Here is a 21,499-nt window from a genome sequence, read left to right as displayed (position 1 = left end):
GTGTACAATTGGCTCAAGACGAAGCGTGTGCTCGCACATGGGAGTGCTCTACCTCACGACCAACTCACGCCAGTGAGGGAGCGAAAGCAGACACCACTGTTGGGTGGCCAAAGGGTTAATCTGAAAGTAGAGTGCGTCCCTACTAAGCAGACGTTGCCAACATGGAAAACTGGAAGACTTCAGGTACCCAAATGGGCAAAAGAGCACACAAAGTGTAAACATGCTTCATTACTGCATGTCATAGTCCCTGACAGAGTCCTATGGGACTCTGAAATGGGGACTAACAGAATTGCTCTGAATACTGCAGACCCTTCCTGATACCGCATTCAATAAAAAGGCAGTACCAGAAAACTTGTAAGGAGGCCCAAGCTGTGGTCCATAAAGGTAGGGCTTTGGGACCAGGCAATGCGATTACAGAAAGTCAAAACTTCTAAAAAGAGGTGTTGAGGGACAACAATGAAGCAAAGGAGGAGCGTACAACCTCGAAAAGTACCCCATTGCCCCTAGTCCTGCAGTCGCTTTGAGTTTCCCCTAAACTGGGACCAGCCATTGGGCCAGGTGACTAACCACTGAGCATTGTAAGGATCTGCTCTCCAAATAACACAACAGAACCTCACGCACCTGAACACTCACCTGAGGTAGTGGTGGTGGAGGAGGAGGAGGTGGTGGTGGTGGTGGTGGTGGGTGTGGGATCTCAATGCATTGGAAGAATGTGGTCCAAATTGAAGTTCATTGACCAGATTCTCTCCACTCTCCTAATGGCCGCGCTCAAGCCATTAACCCAACACAGTCTCATTTAGCCCGGTACCCTAAAAAGATTCAGTCACATATAGCCTTGTGCCAACACTGGAACGGCTATTCTCATTCCCGATGGAGCGACTGGACCAACACACTTTTGCGAATTCCACACCATAAGCTCAACTTAGAAGGGATGTCGACATCTCGTCCAACATCCATGCTCCAGTTTCTCACTCCTGGAAGCATCACTATGTAGGTTCCATTCTGTAACGTGATCGTACTTTAATGACTAATAATTAATATATTGCTCAACAGCAGTTGGGGACCTACTGAGTGGTAAACCAGCATTTCCATTTGTTCCTTCCCAAAGGAAGCCTGCATAGGAACACAAAAGGTCACTGAAAGCCGATACATGCGCATGGGTTGGTGCCTGGACAGCCTCTACACCTCTGGGGTGGGGGGGGACGTTTACCAGGTGCTGCTTCAGGCAGACCTCATCAAAGAATCAACAGCATTTATTTTTGATAGAAAATACTCATGAAGCAAGATCATACTTTCTTGTTCCTCAACAGGTTCTCTACCTCTCTCTAAAAATCTGTTGCATAAACTGATTCTCCAAATCTACACCACCCCTCAATCCATCGCTACGCTGGAAGCTCATGTTCCTGGATAATATGCAGATCTCAGCCTCCCTCCAGTATAGCCACCACAGTGCAAGATCCCACTTCCTGATCCTCCCCACCATCCAGCCAGGCTCTCTGCACCGCTCTGGCCTCCCATTTCTCATCTAAAACTTCGGACATCCTGTCCTCACATCCCACTCCTGCTTGCCGCCTCCCCTGCCTCCCCTCCCTCCACATTTTCCTCCCTCCTTCCCCTCACACTCAATGAGGTCTCTAAAGTTTTCCGCTCCATGATGGTCTGAACCAAACAGGTGCACACATGCTCTTCTAGAACAATTAAGGACAACATCTCTTCTCTCACCCCAGCTCTTGCCAATTTCTGTAATCACTCCCTCGCTACCGGCTCTTTCCCTCTAGCATTCCCTAGTGCACCTTCTCCTAAAAAAGCTGTCTGCTGACCCCTCCTGCCCAGCTATCGCCCTATCTCCACTACCCCCTTCCTGGGTAAACTATTGGAGAATTTGGTCCTCCCCAACTGACCATTTTGGTTGTCTCATACTGTATATCCTGTACTTAAGAGTTGCATATCCTGTAACTGGTGGGCATTATAAATGATTAAACAAACCATCAATCTGGATTCCAGGCATCCAGAGGCACGGAAACTACTCTCCTGAACACCTGTGAAGCCAGGATCGCAAATATTAACCAACTCTCCTGCTGTTCTCATACTTCTTGATCTTTCGTGCACCTTTGACACAGTCAACCCTTCTATCCTCATAAAACGGCCCCTAAATACCCTCGGCATCACGGATCGGGCACTGGATTGGCTAACCTCTTTCCTGACTAACCGCCTTCCGTGGCTGCAACTGGGCCCTTTCTCCTCCACCACCTCACTCTCTAGCTGCGGCGTCCCTTAGGGCTCTATCCTACCGCTGTGGCCCTTCAATATCTATCTCGCCCCTCTTGCTCACCTGACCTCCTCCTCTCCTCATTTACAGTGTTATGCGGATGAGACACAGCTTTCCTTCAAACTTCCCTCTACCTCCTACTCTTCTCATCCCAATTGTATGACCGCATCCACGCACGGGGTGTGGCTAATGATCTCTGTCTTGATGCCAGTAAGACGGAATTCCTTCTCAACGGGACACCCGCACACTGGTTCTCTCCTACCCTCTGGCCGCCCTCCTTGGGCCCTCTACTCTCACCATCCTGTGCAGCTAATAAACTTAGGGCCATCTTCGACTCCGCTCTCTCTCCATCACCCCTCACATCTTGCCAAGGCGGCCCACTTCCAGCTTCACCTCCTTAGAGGCATTCTTCTTTTCCTCACCTTTCCACAGAAGCTCAACATCTCCAGAGCTCTGGTCCTCTCTCAAATGGACTACTGCAACAGCCTCTTCCTCAACCTCCTCCCTTTGCCCCCTTCAGCTAATCCAGAATAGGGCTGCAAGACTTATCCTTGGTCTCAAGTCCAAGGACTATCTCTCGAGCCCTAAAATCTCTCCACTGGCCGCGAGGATCAAACTCAAGACCCAATGCATCATCCACAAGGCTTTCTGCAGCCTGTGGCCACGCTAGTTCCAACTTTCCCTCCCTAAATACTTCCCTGCTCTAACTCCAACTCTCTGCTTGTTAAATGCTCCTCCAAGCAGAGAGTGGGGGGCAGGTCTCTCTTCATCTGGTGCCTTTCTTTGGTACAGCCTCTGTGCTCCTCTCAGACTTGAGTCAGACCTCCTTAACTTCTGTAAACTTCTCAAAACTCTGCTTTTCTCCACCTCTTTTTCTTCCCTGCTAATCACCCCACTGCTGCTGAGACTGGCGGCCCCGTCCTTCATGAATCTTACAGGTTACCAGCCCTCTACCCGGGACAACACGAGCACCCCCCTCTTCCCCCGAGCACTGCCCTCACGTGCCGCCTGCCTGGCGGCTGTCCATCCCACCACGGGATTCCTACGTCCTATCACTTATCCAGTGGCGCCCCCCCCCTTGCTCCGCTCGACACTTCCATCCGGGCTCCCACCAGCACTTGTCCTTACCCTGCTCCTCCCTCTATCTCATGCACTTAGATTCACTTCACTCACACGCCCGAATGTCACAGGGCCTAGCAGGACCACGATTATCAATTTACTGTTTTTGTCACTGTTATTTACTCCCCTTGTTCCAGCCTCACTTTGCCTTGTGGCGCCTCGAAACACATTCTGTTGTATAGGCGCCTAACAAATGCTTCATAAATAATAAAATCCCACCAAAAATAACAGACGCCCAGGATGAGTGAACAGTCACATGGTATTGGCGCACACACACTAGATTTTGAAAGCGCGGCCCTTTGACACAAGCCTTGGGATAATTTTGGGCACAGAGTTGTGCGCTGAGAGCAATTATACTCTGCCTAATGCAATCAGGAGCCCTTTCTGCTTTATCCATGTACAGAGTAGCAGAGGGAGGGCATGCTCAGGCAGCGAGCCCTGTAATTAGTGTGGAGTGGTACTGTCTCCATCGCCTTGCACACATACTTCAAAGATACCGTCCTCATTAACAGATGGTCGGGTTGATCACAGGGACCAGGCAGGGGATTTAACCTGCACCCCGGTGTCTGGGTTGGAAAGTTAACCTGTAGTCCTGAAGTCTGGCAGAGGCTTCATCTTGCAGCCCAGTGACGAGGCTGCGGATCGAACGTCAAACACCTCGAGTAGCCGGGAATCAAAGATGGCGCTAGCAAACGAGCAAAAGATGTAATCCAGGGACTGGCCTGGAGATTTAGACTTCAGCCTGGCAACTAGGTGGGGGGCTTAACAAGGGCCTGCAGCTGGATAGGGGGTTAACCCAGAGATCTTTATTTGGGTAGAAAATCATTTGGAAATCAGCAACTAGACCAGGGATCCAACTTTGATTGCAGCAAACTGGGTAGGGAATGTATTCTAGGGCTCGTCAACTGGGTAGGGAATGTATTCTAGGGCCCGTCAACTGGGTAGGGAATTTATTCTAGGGCCCGTCAACTGGGTAGGGAATTTATTCTAGGGCCCGTCAACTGGGTAGGGAATTTATTCTAGGGCCCGTCAACTGGGTAGGGAATTTAAGGTGAAGCATGACAAGCGGAGGATGGAATTTAACCTCAGGCTCTCAACTGGGTAGGGGATTTAAACTGCAGTCCAGCAAACAGGTTGGAGATTGTATGTGGAGGCCAGGCAGAAGGGGCTGAGGCTGTAGCACAGCAAGGGAACAGAAGGTTGAAGTTGGAGCCTAGCTGATTTAAACTGCAGTCCAGCAGCGTAGCAGGAGCATTAAAGAGAATCCCAGTGAACGGGCATGAGCTTGGACCTGGATGCCCAGGGACCAAGCTGATGGTTTAGCTGGGGGACCAGGCACAGGTGTTTGGAGGTCACAGGGATTTAACCTTGAGGCCCTAGGACCAGGCAGTGAGCTTAACATGGACCTGAACTGTTTTAACACTGGGCTAGGAGATAATTTGTTTTAAAATTCTTTATCTGGAGCACCAGCAAGTGCTATACAAGTTAGCCCAGGCCCCAGACTAGACGACATTTTGCTAACATGTGTATTGCACATCGGCCTGCTTCCCAAAGGCCACACTTTCCCCTTCTTCCTTTTCAAACGGGCGAGACAGCTCAGTAAGCAAAATGCTGGCTTTGCCCATGCTAAATCCCTCCCGCCCCCTCGGAAAACCCAAAGTCTACGCCCCTGGTTCAATGTGCATTCTGCATTCACATGGTCGATTTTGGCTGGGGCAACTGACTTTCCTCTCCCGCTCTGCCATGTCCCTCCACCCTTACACCGGGCAACAAGAACGCCTACAATTAAGGCAGAGACCTCCACCAGGAAGTGCAATTCACAACTGTATATTAATTCCACCAGAATTAGCAAATTTGAAATCCGACAACAACAACACTGACAAATATCGTGGGGATACATGCGGGAATTTTGTACACGACTTAATTCAGAATCGTTTGCGAGTAGCCTTGTGTGTGACATTCAAATGTCCTCTTCAATGTCTAAAATTAAAAGCGCTGCTATGTGATCTTAACCCCGTAAGTGCCAAGAACGAGTATACTCGTCCTTTTTACATAGACTTCAATAATAGCCTGGCACTTTTTAGACCTACTCACTCAGAAATTCGAGGGCTCTGGGCGACTGTTTTTTCCCCGTGTTCCCACCCCTCCTTGAGCGCTTTGAAACACGTGCCTGTGTATAGGCGCTTTATAAATAAACATTGCCATTACCACTGGGTAATTCAATTTGGTATGTAGGGTTTCTAGGTGTGGTGTACTTAACGACTGTGCCTATTATAATTGAAAGCCGTAGCCTACAAAGTTTGCGATTTATATTGCAACATTTTAAACCGTGCCAGAGGTTTGATATAAACCGGAGAGCACGTTAAATTAAAGCACAGATATTCGAGATGTGCTGATTTTCAATGCACGCACAAATAGTTGCTCAATCGGTGAGGTAATTCCCACATAGGAAGACACAGAGAAAAATGCCCACCAGATGAAAAGCGGGCCTAAATCAGTACAAAGCGTTCCCTCGTTTCCGGGCGCCAGAGGGAGAGATGTGCAGAGACGGTGCTCTGCCTCTCGTCCTGCACACACAGATGGATGCGCTGCGTTTCTCTAATCGCAAGAGTTTTCATCGAGAATGTCCATAAATCAGGGCGGTTGCTGTGTGTGTGTGTGCCTGTGTGCAGGCGGCCGGGGAAGGCTGTGGAGCAGGAAGGGGGCGCGATTTTACTAGGCCCTCGTGAAAAACAATACAAGCCACGCATCAGATCATCGGAATAACAAGGGCTTTAATTAAGGCCGATACAAATCTGGTTAGAATCAGGGATAATTAGGTGCCAGAGTTTCCCGAAGCCGCCTTGTGGTTTTCTGGGATGCAGCCGGCTGTCCTGAACGTGCGTGCGCGAGTGTGTGCGCGCGAGCAGTTCTCCCGGCGCGTACACACGCGCAAAAGGACATGCACAGGCGTCTCTAGACCACTGATGTGCTCGCCCCTCATAAAACCCGCGGAACCTCCGGCCATCCTTTGTCAGAGCGGAGCTTAATGGCACACGCTGCCCGCCCCCTCCCCTCCGGCTGTAAACTCCCGAATAGGGGGCAGGCGGGGAAGCGGGGCACGCCAATACAAGGGACGATGCCGAGGCCTGGCGCAGAGCGCCGGAGAACGGCGACCACTGAGAGCGCACTGCGAGGCAGGGCAAATACGCACCCCCGCTCCCCCAGGTGACGGGCCGACACCGAGGGCGCCACGCATGCCCCGGTCTCCTCTCCACGTCGGCAACAGGCAAGGGAGACGTGGGGGCTGCGGTCTACCGGCCTTCCACAAGCCCCCTCCGCCGTGGAGCGACTCCGTGGTCCACTCAGCCCTCGTCCCCCGCCGCCCCCCCCCCCCCGGCCACTGACAGCTCGCATTAGGCGAGCGGGCAAATAAATATAGCATGCCAGCCCCGGGGGGCAGCGGGGGTATGGGGTGCGCCGGCCCCGCGCCCTCCCTTCCGCCAAGACGCCGATTCCCCCTCATCACTGTCACGGCGCGGAATAAAAAGCCGAGGAGAGGCTCAATAAATAACACTGATTGTTAGTCAAATACGCCGGGGGGTGCAGGCTATAGCGCCTTCGCCCCCTTCACATATTCATGGGAACCCCGTGTGTGTTTCCAAAAGCCATTCCCGGGGGCCCTGTGGAGCACGCGGTGGAGCCCGCGGCGCTGTGCATGTGCCCGGCCAGTTGCAGCTGTTAATGAAGTATACAGCCACGGAGCCGGGCAGGTTCATCGCGTTGGCGGTGCACGAGATACGGGGGGGGGGGTGCCCGGGAATGCAAGATGCACGCAGATTTCTGCAGGGGGATTACATGCATTGTGGAAGGTGTTTTGGGAGCGGAGCGCTTGCCCCTGGGCGCCTGGCATCGGAGGCAGCAGCTGCGCCTGCTTTGACTTAAAAGGGAAGACGCGTTTGCTGCCCCGAGCTGAGCCCGGGCAGCAGCATCACAACACAAAGACGGCGGCCAGCGCGGCCACCTGTGCCCCCGCACTGCCGACAGCGGAGGGGAGAGCAGTCTGCACGAGCTGCCAGCGGCACGCAAGGCACACGCGCGCAGGGGACAGCTAGCACCCCCGGGCAGCGACCGTAACCCCGAGTGAGCCCTGACCACTGTCCAGCAACGGCATCCCACGGACCCATGGCCCCCCTCCGCCCCCCGTCACTGCCCCCACCCCCAGCCACAACCCAGTGGCGACAGGAACCCTGCGAGCAATGCCCGAGTAGTGGCAGCTTCCCACGGACCTATGTCCGCCACCCCGAGGCAATGTCCAGCAACCGGAGACGCAACACTACCCATCACCAGGAGCTGTGACAGTAACCAAGGTCCGCCTGTACCCTTATCCCGAGACAGTAACACAGGAAGCAGCGGCCATCGCCGCGAGCTGTGAACACCACACCGGGCAGAGACAGTCACCCATGGAGTAACGCCCGAGACCCCCGAGCAGTGACAGTCACAGCATGGGGCACCTCTAACGCCACGAGTAGCGATAATGTACACAGGACGCATGGCCGAGCAGCGGGAGCAAGCAGTGCCCATCTACACACACACACACACAGGCAAGGTCACCACTAATCGACGTCCATCGACACAAAAACTGCACAAAGACGTGACAGCAACTTGGGGAGCAGTGGCAGTACCTGATGCACTAGTAGCCCCCGAGCAGTAAGTAATCCAGCGAGCAGCGTACACACACACATCACAGGATGTGACTGGAGCCAGTGGCTAGCTGCTGCACCCTGCCCCCAGATGTGACAGTAGCAAAACAGGGCGCAATGCCCTAATTTAGCACTGATGGTACACCCGGCCGGGCAGTGACAGTGACCAGGGCCCACCTCACTTCCTGAGCGATGGCTGCAGCCTATGGACCAGGTCCTGACACCCGAGCAGCGGCAATACACCGTGCAACGGTTTGTAAACAGCCCGAGCCCCAGTATTCTTAGATGGCGCAACATATCAAACTAAACGCTGGACTTTCACAACAACGGATACACAGTAAAGGCCGTTAGTGAACTGGACATAAAAACAGACGGACAAAAGAACAGACCACCTGATACCTGTGCACCAAAGCTTGCTAACAATTGCCACCCCAAAACACCAGTAATCCAGTGACCAACGTTGCAACAGTTTCACATTTACAGTAAACTAGAGGGCAAACCTGTAGACAGTTAACACCTTGCGCATGTATTAACATGTGGAACACTTTCTAACCCCCTTGGGCCGTAGCCAGCTGCCAATGTCAGCCAGGCACCAATGCAATGGGTATTTACATTCTGCAATCCATGAGGCCCAGTGTGAGGGTCGCCCGAGGCCCACTCTGGCCGTCCCAATAAGAGGGCCACGAGACTGGTCTATGAGGACAGGCATTACGTTTCCCGTGGAAAGATGCACTCGCGAGTTCCCCAGCGAGCGTTATGGTGGAGGGGGATTCCAAACAGCAAGTTCCCGCCCCAACGGGGAATTTTGTGCTTTACAAACATTGGCAGTTTATGGGTTATTTTCAGGAAATCATTTTTCCAGTGATGGCTGGTCGTCACCAGAGATGGACACGCGATTCATGTTATTGCTTTTCTATACTTTGTTGAATCGGAGGCAGTTTATAAAAGGCAAAGGTCGCTGGGGGCATATGCTGGGTTCAACAACGGGCTCTCTGGGAGAAGACACTGTGGTGTTTCCCGTGGAAAGGTCAGCATTGTTGAGGCGGGGTGGCGGGCTATCCGCACCCTTTCAGGGGGTTTTCTGGGATGGAGTGCGCCCGGTTGCCTCGTTCTGAAGAGCCTAGTTAAGGATGCGAGCTCTAACAATCGCGGGGCGTACCATAGAGGTTGCTGGGGGGGGGGGGAGGGGGGTGCCGTGGAATGAGCACCTGCTGTCGCTACCAAATTACCTGTGCGAGTCCGAGGTGATGTGACGTCAGTGCTCCACTGCCAATGTGGCTCGAGGGCTCCCTCTGGCTGGCGTGCCGTTCCAGGCGGCCACCAGTCCTGTGTGTGTGAGCGCGAGAGAGCTCCTCCTCCTCCTCTCGGCTTCTCCAGTGAGGGTGGGCGGGGCCGGGAGGGCTGATGTCTTGTGCATTCGGACTCCTTTGACAATCCGCCGCCGTCTCCTTCGCGGCCACTGAGGCTCGCGCCGCTAGGAGTGTGGCTTTTAAAGTCGGGCCGTACCATCGTCTCTCCTAGAGGTGTGAGGGGGAGACTAGTTGTTTACGACACACTAGTGCGGGATCGAAATGTGGGTTCTTCGATCGAAGTACTCCCCTAGCTCCAGGAAATACGGTATGCAACGGGAAAAGCATATAAAGCATTTTAGCACCCTGGTTTGTTCATACAGGCCCCCTATTTATCATCATGGTACGCTCCTCTGCGCAGCTCTTAAAGGGCCAGCAGAGAACATACAAATAACTAGTTGTGATCAACCTAGTCGACATGCGTGGCCTGGGAAAAACTCTGCAAAGGCAAAGGGGTGAACTGCCACAGCCCAAGGCTGTACTAAATAACTGTAAGGGGCACGCATGTGGCATGTTACCTAAGCATTTATCTGCGGTGGGCTTCTAAATTAGTTCTACAATCCAATTCGTCCGCAGTTCAAACTTATATTTCAAGTTAACAGTAAGATCCTCGTTACAATGATGAAATGCTGAGGTATATGCCACTACAGCCTGGTACGAGCCTGACAAATGTTCAACATTTAAATGTTATTGTATTTACATCTATAAACAACGGTTTCATCTCAAGTAAGTATCAAGGCGCTACAGGAAAAGGTAGTTCAGCCAATAATGAAAGGGCTGACTAGTTTACTATGCCACTTAGGGAATAACCTCTCAACAATTTAGAAAGGTGCAATGGTGAGGGGATGGAGTCCTGGGATTGGGGGCGTGTCTTCCAACCCTAAGGGGCGGCGTTAAGACAGAGTTTAAACGCTTACATTTTATAACATCCCTAAAACAAATTTAGTCTCATTTTTTTATTGTGTTTGTTACAAATTATACCTTACACCAACAGTTTAATAACATCAATAAGGAGGAGGAAACGAAAAAAAACACAAATGATGAAACGCAATTCATCATAACATCTATGAGGAATCAACTTCCACTTCCGGGGCACCAATGGTCCATGGATGATAATCGGTTTCTAAACCATCAATCAGCCCCACGCCCAGGGGAGTTGCTAGGTCTGGAAAAGACTGCGGCTAAGCTGATGTCGGAACTGTTGGGACTGGGGGCTAGCTAGTGTTTTGGCTGTAGCTCCTGAGATTCTATCCGGGGCTACAACCAAAAGATCAGGGGCTATAGTCCCCCTAGCCCCCCTAGCAACGTCCCTGCCCACGCCTCTAATACACCCAAAGGAATCCAAACAGATTGGAAACAAAAGCAAATTATAAACCTCCTTGTCCTATTTTGATAACGTGGCCGGAATGGCAGGCTTATCTCCGCAAGGTTGTGGATCGTTGGTTAGTTGCAAAACAACAAAAAATACAACTATTACCCAATGATAAAAGGGACTGTCCAGTCAAGGTTGTATACAAATATCTGCTTTATTATTATCACAACAGACAATTCTAGCACGCTACAAAATATAACCCACCCTGTAAAGAAATGCAAAGGACAGACAGTTTCAAAGAAGGAAAAGGGATGCACTCTGGATACTGACAGGAGGGTAGTCGATATAGTAATTAATTGCAATAGTTCAAGGATACTTGGTTTCAACACAAAGGGAGCACTGGGTTGTAAATTGTCACTAGGGCCCTTGGGAGAAGGACCAGCGGGACAGAACCACAATGTACCTTTGTGCTTGTAGGTGTTCTTGATGCTCAACTGGGTCGAGTCAGTTTCAGGGCGCTTTGCAGCTTCTGCAACAGAGTTCAAAACGGGAGACAGCTGTGGGTATCAGGCACTGGTCGAGACGCCTCGGACGCTTTAGCGACTGCGGTGTAACAACAGACGGCGGTGCAGTCAGTTTCAGCTTGAGGGGCTCAAAAATGTCCTTTAAGGCTATATCAGGAAAGGTTTTAGGAGGGTCAAGCAGCAGTAGGTAATGCACAAACTACATTTCCCAGCATGCAGGGGGTCCATGGCCTGCGCACGTTAGGCAGACAGTAGTCAGTCTAAAATTGCTGTTCCGCCCGTGCCAGGTGTGGTTAATTGAAGATGATGGTTGTTATGGGCGTTGTTATGGGTGGACGCGGCTTGAAGAGGAATAATACACTGTAATACACGGTGGTAAGGGCACGGGAGAGTAGTAGGAGGAGCCGGGCTGCGAGCTGTGACGGTGGAAAGCTCAGTGTGCAAGGTGTCTTCTACAGCATCCGGGTGCTCTCACCAGGCATCCGGACTTCAGTTAAGTTCGCGCCATTGGCAACTATGCGTTATTAGTAGTGGCGTTGGTGGTGGGAGTTTATCTGAATTATACCAATGAATACACACCTGAATGCTACGCCATTTTCACATACTAGTCGAGGGGCAATATTCTTTTGGCAATGCTTCTGCCTTATACTCAATTGTGCCTTACCTTGCAACTAAGTTTTTATGCATTCTTATCTTCCTGTTCTCTGTTGCACCCTGTTACCTCTGGGTTTTGCGCACCATACTAAATAAATAAACAAACAAACAAACCATTGGAGTCATTGTGGAGAGTTAAACTTGGCTCTCTGGTACAAGCGTGTGCAGATAACACGCAGGTTAACCAGTGCAGGGCCGCTGGGCAGTGGCGTGCTAGGGGGGGCCTGGAGGGGCCAGTGCCCCCCCTCTGAAATGCTATGCCCCCCTTGTCCCCCTTACCTAAGGCGAGCAGTGACTGTGTTCTCTGTTCGTGGTGTTATTTATGACACTCACTGAGGCAAATGTCTCCTTTTTTTATCAAATTGAGCAGTGATTGAGCAGCTTGTAGCAGCCCCTCCCATCAGAATGTAGTCCACGAAAGTGCTAATGATGGGCATTAGTCACTGAATGGTTTTGTGCCTACATTCTGATGGGAGGGGAGGTACAGTGGGGTGTGGGTAATTGGTGTGCACAAAAGCCTCTGGAGGAGTGCTTGTTGACGTCACACATTACCTTTCATAGGTGCCCCCTCACTTTTGTCTGTGTCCCCCCACTACTTTTGTCTTTGGCTCCCTCTATGCCCCCCCTAAATTTGATTCCTGGCGACAGCACTGCCGCTGGGGAAAGGCAATTATTTTCTGTTGCGCTGCATGTTAAAGGCTATCTGTCTTTATGTTCATTTTGCCTCACATGCCATGACTTTGTCCATCATAAGGGAAAAACCCTACTGTTTGTTTTCTGTGCATCTTGCCTAACAGGCCATGATTTTTGTCAATCACAAGGGCAGCCCCCTGTTGGTTGTTCCATTTGTTGCCATGTCATGCTGTGAGGGTGATTCATGTTGTACGTTATGAATGTTCTGGGTCCATGGAGGTCAGGAGGTAGCAGGTTAATAGTAATATAGAGAGGCAGGAGTCATTATCAGGCAGGTTTGGTCAAGTCTAGGAGAGGTCAGGTTACAAGGTGCATGTGCAAAGGTATTAAGGTGTGTTTTACCCTAACTCCCCTCTACCGTTCCACTTTTGATACCCTAATCCTCTTTCCGTATTTCCCCTTCCCTATCCACAACCGCCCCCTAATCCCTCCTTCCCCCATTGGCTGCCACGTGGTCCCCTGTAATTGCTAACATCAGGAACCTGTGCCAACCACGGTGGGAGGGTCAAACTCATTCGGCTTCTGTTGTTAGGGAGGGGGTGTCGATACCGTTCCCTCAAGATTTGGACAAAGGCAGACGTTGGTAGATGCTTGTCGAAACGCACTCCTAGCTTCTTCACTGGGCTTGTGCCGTCCTTTAAGACAGACGGCCCAAATATGAGGAGATTGTTGCCTTGTCCTTGGTTTGGTTCAGAGACTCTCTGGTGCTTCCCACCTAGGAAGCCTGCTGCAGAGCCTAGCAGGGCACCCTGTCTGCTGGCTGGCTACCAGTTCTGGAGCTGCTGGAGGGTCCTCTGTATTCAATATCTCCTTCTGTTCCCTGTGAGATATTTAGGGGGGGATCCTGCTTCCCTCTTGGAGGTCCTGGCCTTCCTTTACTGGTGGAAGATGTAAGGCAGACTTTACCTTCACCCAGGATCCAATGCTGAGTTCGTCTTGCTACTCCTTGCAACGTCTTCAGATGATCTACCCAAAAGAGGAGCTGGGCCCTCTTTTAAAGCCAAATGGATCACAGAGATTGGTCTAGGGTAAGCCTACCTCAATGAACCAATCCTGGGCCCCCACCAACAATCTCCTTTATGCATGAGGTCATAAACAGAGTGCTTTGCAACAGAGGAAGTAAAGGGATGAAAACATGTAATAATAAGTCCCACCCATCTTCCTGTCTGTTGTGGATCAAAGGGTCTCTCTAGTTAATGGAGCTCTCTGTGTTTCCTGATTAAAGCAGCAGGTCTCCCTTGATGCTGTGGCAAGAACAGACTTTCTGTCTCCGTCAAGCCACATACTCGTACCTTCTCAATGAGGTACCCCTCCAGGGATGACTACTGTAAACATGCAGTCCCAGACATGACATTTCCCTGTCAATCAATACTGAAGGCGGGATCTGGCATCAGGTTGACACAGTGCATATGAAAGGGTTTTGGGGGTTTCCTCTCTCCTTTGCTAACCTCTGAAGCCAGGCCCCATGTGAGCCTGTTTGAAGTATACTCTATTTTTAAGTTAATTATGTTAATTGTTGCAACCATCTGCAGTGCTACAAGGACAGGGCGGATCCATGGAGCCTTTGATAGTTAATTGAGCTGGCCATGGCAGGAGAACGGTTTTGCCCCACCCCCTTTCTGTTATGACATGGTGTAATCCTGGCTGTCATATCCCAATTAAATACGACACAGGGGACTGCGGCTGTAGGCTGTGTGGACCCAGAGCACACAGGTCTATGTGTATCTTGTGCAGTGAGCATAGGAAAATGTGTACAGATTAGCCCCACACATTTTCCGGAGGTTGATCTACCATCATTCAATTTCTTTTAAAATTTCAACAAACCCAGGCGAGCGCACACCCACCATGTGGATGGTCAAATTCCTCACAACATCATACATAAAATAACAAATTCATTTGTTCTACTGCAAGGACATAAAATGGTAATGTTTCATCATAAATATATAAAAGAACTGAATATAACCAAGTCAAATTTAATCTTTAGAAAGGCAGCAAAATGCACAGTTTAACCATGAGCTATTCTATTCCATGAAAAGAGAAGAAATAAAGTTGAGGAACATGACAAAGAATTCTACTTCCTTCATTGGACATTTCCACATATTAGTTGTAACATTTCCTCCCCGTCTCTTCCGACTGATTTTAATTTATTAAAAATGGCAATTAAAAATCTTACCAAAGCAAGTACTAAGGATAGCTGTGTTCCATTCATTAGTCTGTTCCTGAGATCAGTTGTAATAACTCCGGAAATACAATTGACAAAAGAACCTACGTGCTTTATTATGTTGGAAACTACTGCCTCACATTTCACTATGACATGGCAAAGAGCTTTCCGGGCAGCCCAAGGTGCACAATCTACAGATTCTTAATTCCCGGGCAATGTTACAAAGTTGGCAGGCAATTTAAGTGAAATTCCATAAACCATGCTTTGTATACCTGGGATGGGAATTTCATTACATGTAGTTTGGTGTCGGGCTTGGTGATGTTCCACAGAGATCTATTACTGTAAAATGTTAATCTTTGTAAGTCTTCGCTGTCCACAATTTTATCCTACTTCGCAATTTTTTTAAACTACCCAATTCAAGTCATCATCGTTGACTCCTGTGATTTCCATAATCATTTTGCAACGTTTAGTGTAATTCCTGAGGTACAGGCTGGTGCCTTTCCTCAGTGTTTCACCCAAAATGAAGCCCAAACAGGGATTTCCGTGCTCGTCACATTCCTATACAAAATAATAAATGTATTCATATGTTGTGACCACCATGATACAAGCCCAAGCTCCAACCTTATGGCACTCATTGGTACTGATTTGGGAAAGCCCAGAACATGTCTCGATATAATGCCTTCAATAATGTCAAAATGCGTTCTCCTACCAAACAACCCTAACTCCGTTCCATAGAAGAGCATCATTGGCACTTTCCCTCAATAGAATTCAACCAAATGAAGTAAAGAAAAGGCACACAACCTGTATTTAATCTATTTCATCGGTTAAGCACATTTTTTATAGTTCAAAAGTAATGTTTCTTGCACCTTTTCCCAGTTATGGTCAAAGTCAAGGGGTTTAGAAGAGTTGATAACCAGGCTATTATGACCTAAATAGGGGGCAATACCCTCAAGGGAGCGTTGAAGGCCGGCAGGAGTAAAGTCGAGTGAGATAAAACCATCCGCATAGGCTATGCAGTTCACTCTGAGACCCTCAACTCTAGGTGGATAACCAACCTATTGAAGACTGTCCTCCTGAAGGTCAGCAATGTACAAATTGAACAAAGTGGGGGTGTTGACACAGACCTGACAGACCCCCTATTTATCTTAATGCTACCTGAGAGATCTCCGTCAGTGTGCAATCTTACTCTAACTTCATTGTCAGAGTACAGTTGCTGGAGCATATGCAGCAAGCCTGAATCAATCCCCAAACTACTCTGTTTTTACCAGAGTTGCAATCTATCCATGGAATCAAAAGCTGAGGGGGGAGGTCTAAGCTTGGAACATATTACCTTCTGCCAGTTGGCCCACCAGCTTGAGCCAAGCAGGAAGAGAGTGCTAACCCACTCAACACAGTCCCTATCCCCTTACTGTGCCCTGTCTGCAGGGGGCTAAACCTTTGTGCACTATTTGCCCAGTTCATAAGATCTTTCAATACCAAGTTGGCCAATATCTTAGAGGATGCATTGAGAAGTGTGATGGGTCGGTAACTAGTGCGTAGCTCCCTCCCCCCCTTTTAAATGTAGGGACAACAATTGCTTCCTTCCATGTTACTGGAATAGTCCCATTTATGACTATCTGTGAAAAGGGGCTCCCACACTCTTTTCCCGATCGAATAGTATGTCAGCCCATAGATCAATATTATTTTTAAATAGGCAGATTGATATACCATCGGGACCACATGAGCGAGAGCACTTTGATTTTTCAATGATCGTTTTGATATCCTCTCAAACTGAAATTTCCACTGTTCAACCTGGCCATATAATTTCTCAGATCCTAAATTGGCCACAATGTTGTAAAACCCCCCTGAGAGATTTGCGACCGGGTCACTTTCTGAGACACAGGAAGACTGAAATTTGCCCTGTAACTGGTCCTTTTTATTTAATTTGCACAAGAGTCTTCTTGTTACTCACCGGACGGGAAGTAAACCAATCGGTGGCCGGAAGACACAGGACTGAACTATTGATTGAAGAGCTAGGTCGGGGCCTCCAACCTAGCCTCCTCTCTGTGAGGGCACAAGACCTTTTTAACGATATGACCCTCTGCTGGGTAGGACCAGGCAGATGGACTGATCGCTCAAAAGGGCGGGGAGGACACGCCGCCAAGAACCCAGCTGTAAAGGAAAATCAAGAGGTGAGCAATTGGAACTTTAAGAAGAATCCCTTTCCCTTGATACTTCTTTCTAGTAGTACCTGAGCTATGCCCTCCCCTTGTTTTAAGGCAACCGGAACCACCTATAAGTAAGAAAGGAGAATGTAACCTATACTAACGATAGTGGTCGATTAGCTACGAGGTATGGAATCATAAAAATAGAAAACCCTTACCACTGCTGTGCTGTTGAGTCTGAGTTGTCCCAAAGAGTTCAAAAACGGAGGTGCAAAATAACAAATGGGTAGGTTAGTTAGGGAACTGAACCCGGGCGGAACGAGGGCCGCGCTAGAGTCGAGTGGGTGCACTATCTGCAAGGCGTCCCTGTGCACTACTGAATAATGTCCAACGGAAGTCTGATTGTGGAGATGATGGTAACAGCAACAATAAGAGGCACAATTGAATTGGAGTATTGTAGGTGATGGGGATCAGCGGCAAGGTACGATGAGTACAAGAAATACTTGTTTAGCAAGTAGTGAACAAGAAGAGTCTTACCGATGCCGTGATCACAGGTTTCCAAAAAGCGGCAGGCAAATGCAGTCCGTGAAGGAGGAAACAGGTCTGGTACACGGGTAAGTAGTTTTCCAAAAAGCAGCAGGCAAAAGCAGTCCGTGAAGGAGGAAACAGGTCTGGTACACGGGTAAGTAGTTTTCCAAAAAGCGGCAGGCAAAAGCAGTCCGTGAAGGAGGAAACAGGTCTGGTACACGGGTAAGTAAAGTAGGATCGAAGACGGAACTTCTAAACACCGGGATGCAACTTTAATCAGAAGCAGCGTCTTGCCCGGTTCTGAGGTTTAAATCGGGAAGGAGAAAGGCGGAACCGGACGAAACCGAGGTTCACGCATCATCGCCTCTCTGCTGACAGCGGGAGGCGGAAGGCTGGGAATCGTAGTCCAACTTGCCGCAGGGCGCTGCGGAGTGAGCCGAAGCCACTATTTTCCAGGGCAGTTGCCAGTGGGCGTAGAATGGATTTGCAATGTGACGCATGCCCTTACGAAGGGCAATAATCCTCCTCCATGCCTGCCGAGGCGTAACACTTCTAGCATCTTTACTTATTATTTGCAATAAGAAATCCTGGTTCCCTTTAATATATTCCTGGAGTTTGTGATTCTTTAACCAATTTTTGTGTCTTTGCCTCAACATGCATATTTTGTCCTTATTTGCTTTCAGCCCAACAGTGATGTCATTCTTTATGTTCCTAATATCCTGTATCATTTTTTGTTTCCTGATCTTTACCATTTTATCAAATGGTTTCCCTTTGTCCTCCACAAACATTTGTTGGTTCCACTTACGCTCTGTTTTTACCTTTTCCTTACATTAATTAATGGTGTTGGTGAACTTTCCTGCGGCGTTAGGTTCTCACACCACCTAACCAATTCCATATTCACTTTGGCACAGTTATTACTAATCTGAACTAACCTATTCCCTGCACTGTTGGTAACTACGTTAATGCATGTAGATTTTACATTGAAACATTTTATGCAAGATCGACGAAATTTCATTACCAACATAGTGTGATCACCGAGTTTGGTGTGTATGATTTGAAAATTGCATATGTCACTTTTATCGACATTGGCTAGAAAAATATAGTAAATCGTGGAGAAAGCAGACTTGCCAAACCACTTTGGTTGAGAGCTTGACTGAGTGTTAAAGTATGTATTAATCTGCATAAACCCCCATCGAGCCAGACAATTTTCCGAAATCCATCCATGTTTCATTTTTTCCCCTCACATTATTGTTTACTGCATTACACTCCATATTGCTACCATTGTCTAGCTTTTTTGAAATGATAGTAGCATATGTGGACATGTGCAATTAAAATCTCATGCTGTTATTGCAAAGACACCCTGCTTAGACCATTTGATCAGTATGGACTACAGCTCATTGATTACCTCATCAATCTTTCTTTAACTGGATTTTAATACATGTTTATAACATTGGGTCACCACGACGATGACGGATACCAGTTACCAACAATGCCCCTGAAACGGTATTGATCCTTTGAAGAGATCTTCCTTGACAATTTTTTACTGTAGTCAGCAGCCCTCCAAAAGGTTTTCCCTTTTGACCTTTTTTTTTGCAGCTTCTGCCTGAAGTGCAAAACCATCTAAAGTTGGCACCACATCTAACCAGGTTTCTTGAATCAACACTGTGTTGTAATGAGTCAAATAATCGCTCACCTCGTTGTTCAGAAAACTATTGTGCCCACGTGAGTTCCAACTTAACACACTCATTTCTTCTTTTTCCAAAGCCGGGACTATTTCCAACTGAGGTCGTGAACTGTGAGGCAAGCCAAGACCAACTTGTTGGTTCTTGATCAAACTTAGCCTGCATGCGACCATCATTTCCAATTGTGCATGTTATGTTATCTTTCTTTTTCAAGGCGCCGCTATATACATAATGATGGTCATTGTTGCTAGATTGACATAGTCTAGGAAAATATATTTTAAAGCCTCTCACCAGAACGTTCTCCTGGGTAGCCAACACCAAACTCCTAATACGTTTTGAATGGAAGTAAACATCCCATTTACCCAGCCATGGCCAGTCAAATAAATACACAAACTTTATATCAGAACTAGAAATAGCACCTCATTTTTGTATCATTGACAATATTTTCAGTATCCTAGATCGATTTAGGGGAACCCCACTATCTTCCTCGAACACAGATTTAAATATCAATTTAAGTGAATCATCGGTGGAAATCAGAAATTTCCATAAGTCCAGGCCCTTCTCTCTCAGAGACAATACAATTTGCTTTCTATCTCGATCCAGGTTGTCGATTGTGTTTAAAGCAGTTTCAACCACCATTACCTTGGCATGTTCGTTTGTCTCCATTAAGTTATTCTAACCAACCTCCCCACTCCGATTTAGCTCAACCATATCAATACTTTCCACCCATGATCGTGCACTCTTCTAGAGCTCCTCAAAGGTGCAGTTAGCAATCAATGGGTGAAAACATCTCTTGTCCCTCTTGGTATTTCCTATTCTCTTTTTTCTTTCCTTTCTTGTGTTCACATGCCTGGTATCAGTGGTCGCTGTAGGTCCTTCTGCCATTGCTACATTTGTGCATTTGGTTTCCAGCTGTACTTCTTCATTCTCTGTTCTGTACAACATAGAGTGTTGCTGGCTGTCTTTAACCATGATTATCTTAGTGTTAGTTTAATTACTTTAGTGACTTTTATTTAGATATTGTTCTCTTTTTTGCATAGCAGACTTTTTCAGATTGCTACTTCCTGGGCCTAATTTGTCGTGAAGAGGTATACGCAGGTCTGAGTTTATAACGTTATCTTGAGCTTTATCAGAGACTGCAATCATGCTTCCATCCATTATCTTCCTATTTGGGGCCTTTTTTGGCAGCGTTATTACTCATTTCCTTACAGCTTTCATCACACAAAATCATCATCTCCCTCAGCGCACTTAATATGGAGGTGATGGACCTCACCTCCAATACCACAGTGTCATATAGTCTTACAAATGACTGGAGGACTATATTTAGTGCAACCAATGAGCTACCTCCCAATTTTATAATAACCTTGCTGTAAAATGTTCTCCTCGGAGAATGGCAGGGCTGACCAAACACCAACAGTCGTATGAGCCTGAAATGAATTTTCACCACCTACCTCATCCACAACCACCTACTCTCGCTCTGGGGACTCACACAACTTTGGTGAGACACCTAAAAGAGTGGATGGGATCTCTAATGCATTTATTCCGTCCTCCAGGCTAAGACACACTTCCATCAGGGACGTGCTAGCTTGTCTTTCCACTTCTCAAAGTACAGGACCTGAGATATCAATGCTTTCATGAATGCAGCTCATTACTCCAAGCATAGCCATGTCAGGTATTGCCTGAGGTATGATGCCTTCTGTGCTTTCTGCTCCCATTCCAACATCAGGCATGGTCTGCATTGCTTGACTATTAGTCTAAATGTTGGTTTGCTGAACGAAGGGCGTGATCTTTTCCTACTCGCTATGCTTAGTAGTCAGCTTCAGATTCTCATCTACTTCTTTGTCTAGCGGGGTTGCCTCCCTGCTTATTAAACTATACCTTTTGGTTTTTCTGCACATGCTAATTGCTGATCACCCCGTTGACCGTGTGAGGCGTTGTGGTTCCAAAGGACTTAACCCAACACTCACCCCCACGCTATAAACTTACAATCACAGTGAGGTTGTGATCCTAGAGTACTGTGCCTCTGTGGTACTGTCACTGTTCAAAATAGAAATGCGTTGCAGCTCAAAGGGAAATCCCTGCAGTAGCTGCCACGCTATTTGTAAATGCAAGTATACAGACCATACACCTAGGCTCCTAGATCCGTTAGAACCGCAAGATGATAGGACAGGACCGTATAGATAAAACTACAGCCGTCTGTCAGCATGCACAGTCTTAAATATGTTTATGTCAGGCTACAAGCAGCTGCGGGAGACAGAGCGGCAACCGAGTTTAGCACTCAATGGTTAATCATTCCACTGTACGCTCCCCACAGTTATGTGGTCCCACTGGAAACCCAGATCGCATGCAAAATTCCACCTACCCACCAATACCTGGTTTGAA

At 48.2% G+C, this 21,499-nt stretch overlaps 1 protein-coding gene across 2 annotated transcripts in view; it reads right to left on the bottom strand.

Annotated features, from left to right (window-relative positions):
* The window catches only part of PLXNA3 (plexin A3), a 677,771-nt gene extending 668,251 nt beyond the window's left edge, over window positions 1-9,520 (bottom strand). For both annotated transcript variants that reach the window (XM_069645473.1, XM_069645474.1), the window contains exon 1: window positions 9,300-9,520. The gene's annotated coding sequence lies outside the window, so the exon portion shown is untranslated. The remainder of the gene's footprint in view (window positions 1-9,299) is intronic.
* Window positions 9,521-21,499: the final 11,979 nt, after the last annotated feature.

This window comes from Ambystoma mexicanum, chromosome 2p (genome assembly GCF_040938575.1).
Source record: "Ambystoma mexicanum isolate Mex_15411 chromosome 2p, UKY_AmexF1_1, whole genome shotgun sequence".
NCBI lineage: Eukaryota > Metazoa > Chordata > Amphibia > Caudata > Ambystomatidae > Ambystoma > Ambystoma mexicanum.
The sequence above is the reverse complement of the archived record's forward strand: the minus strand, read 5'-3'. Positions and strand labels throughout refer to the sequence as shown.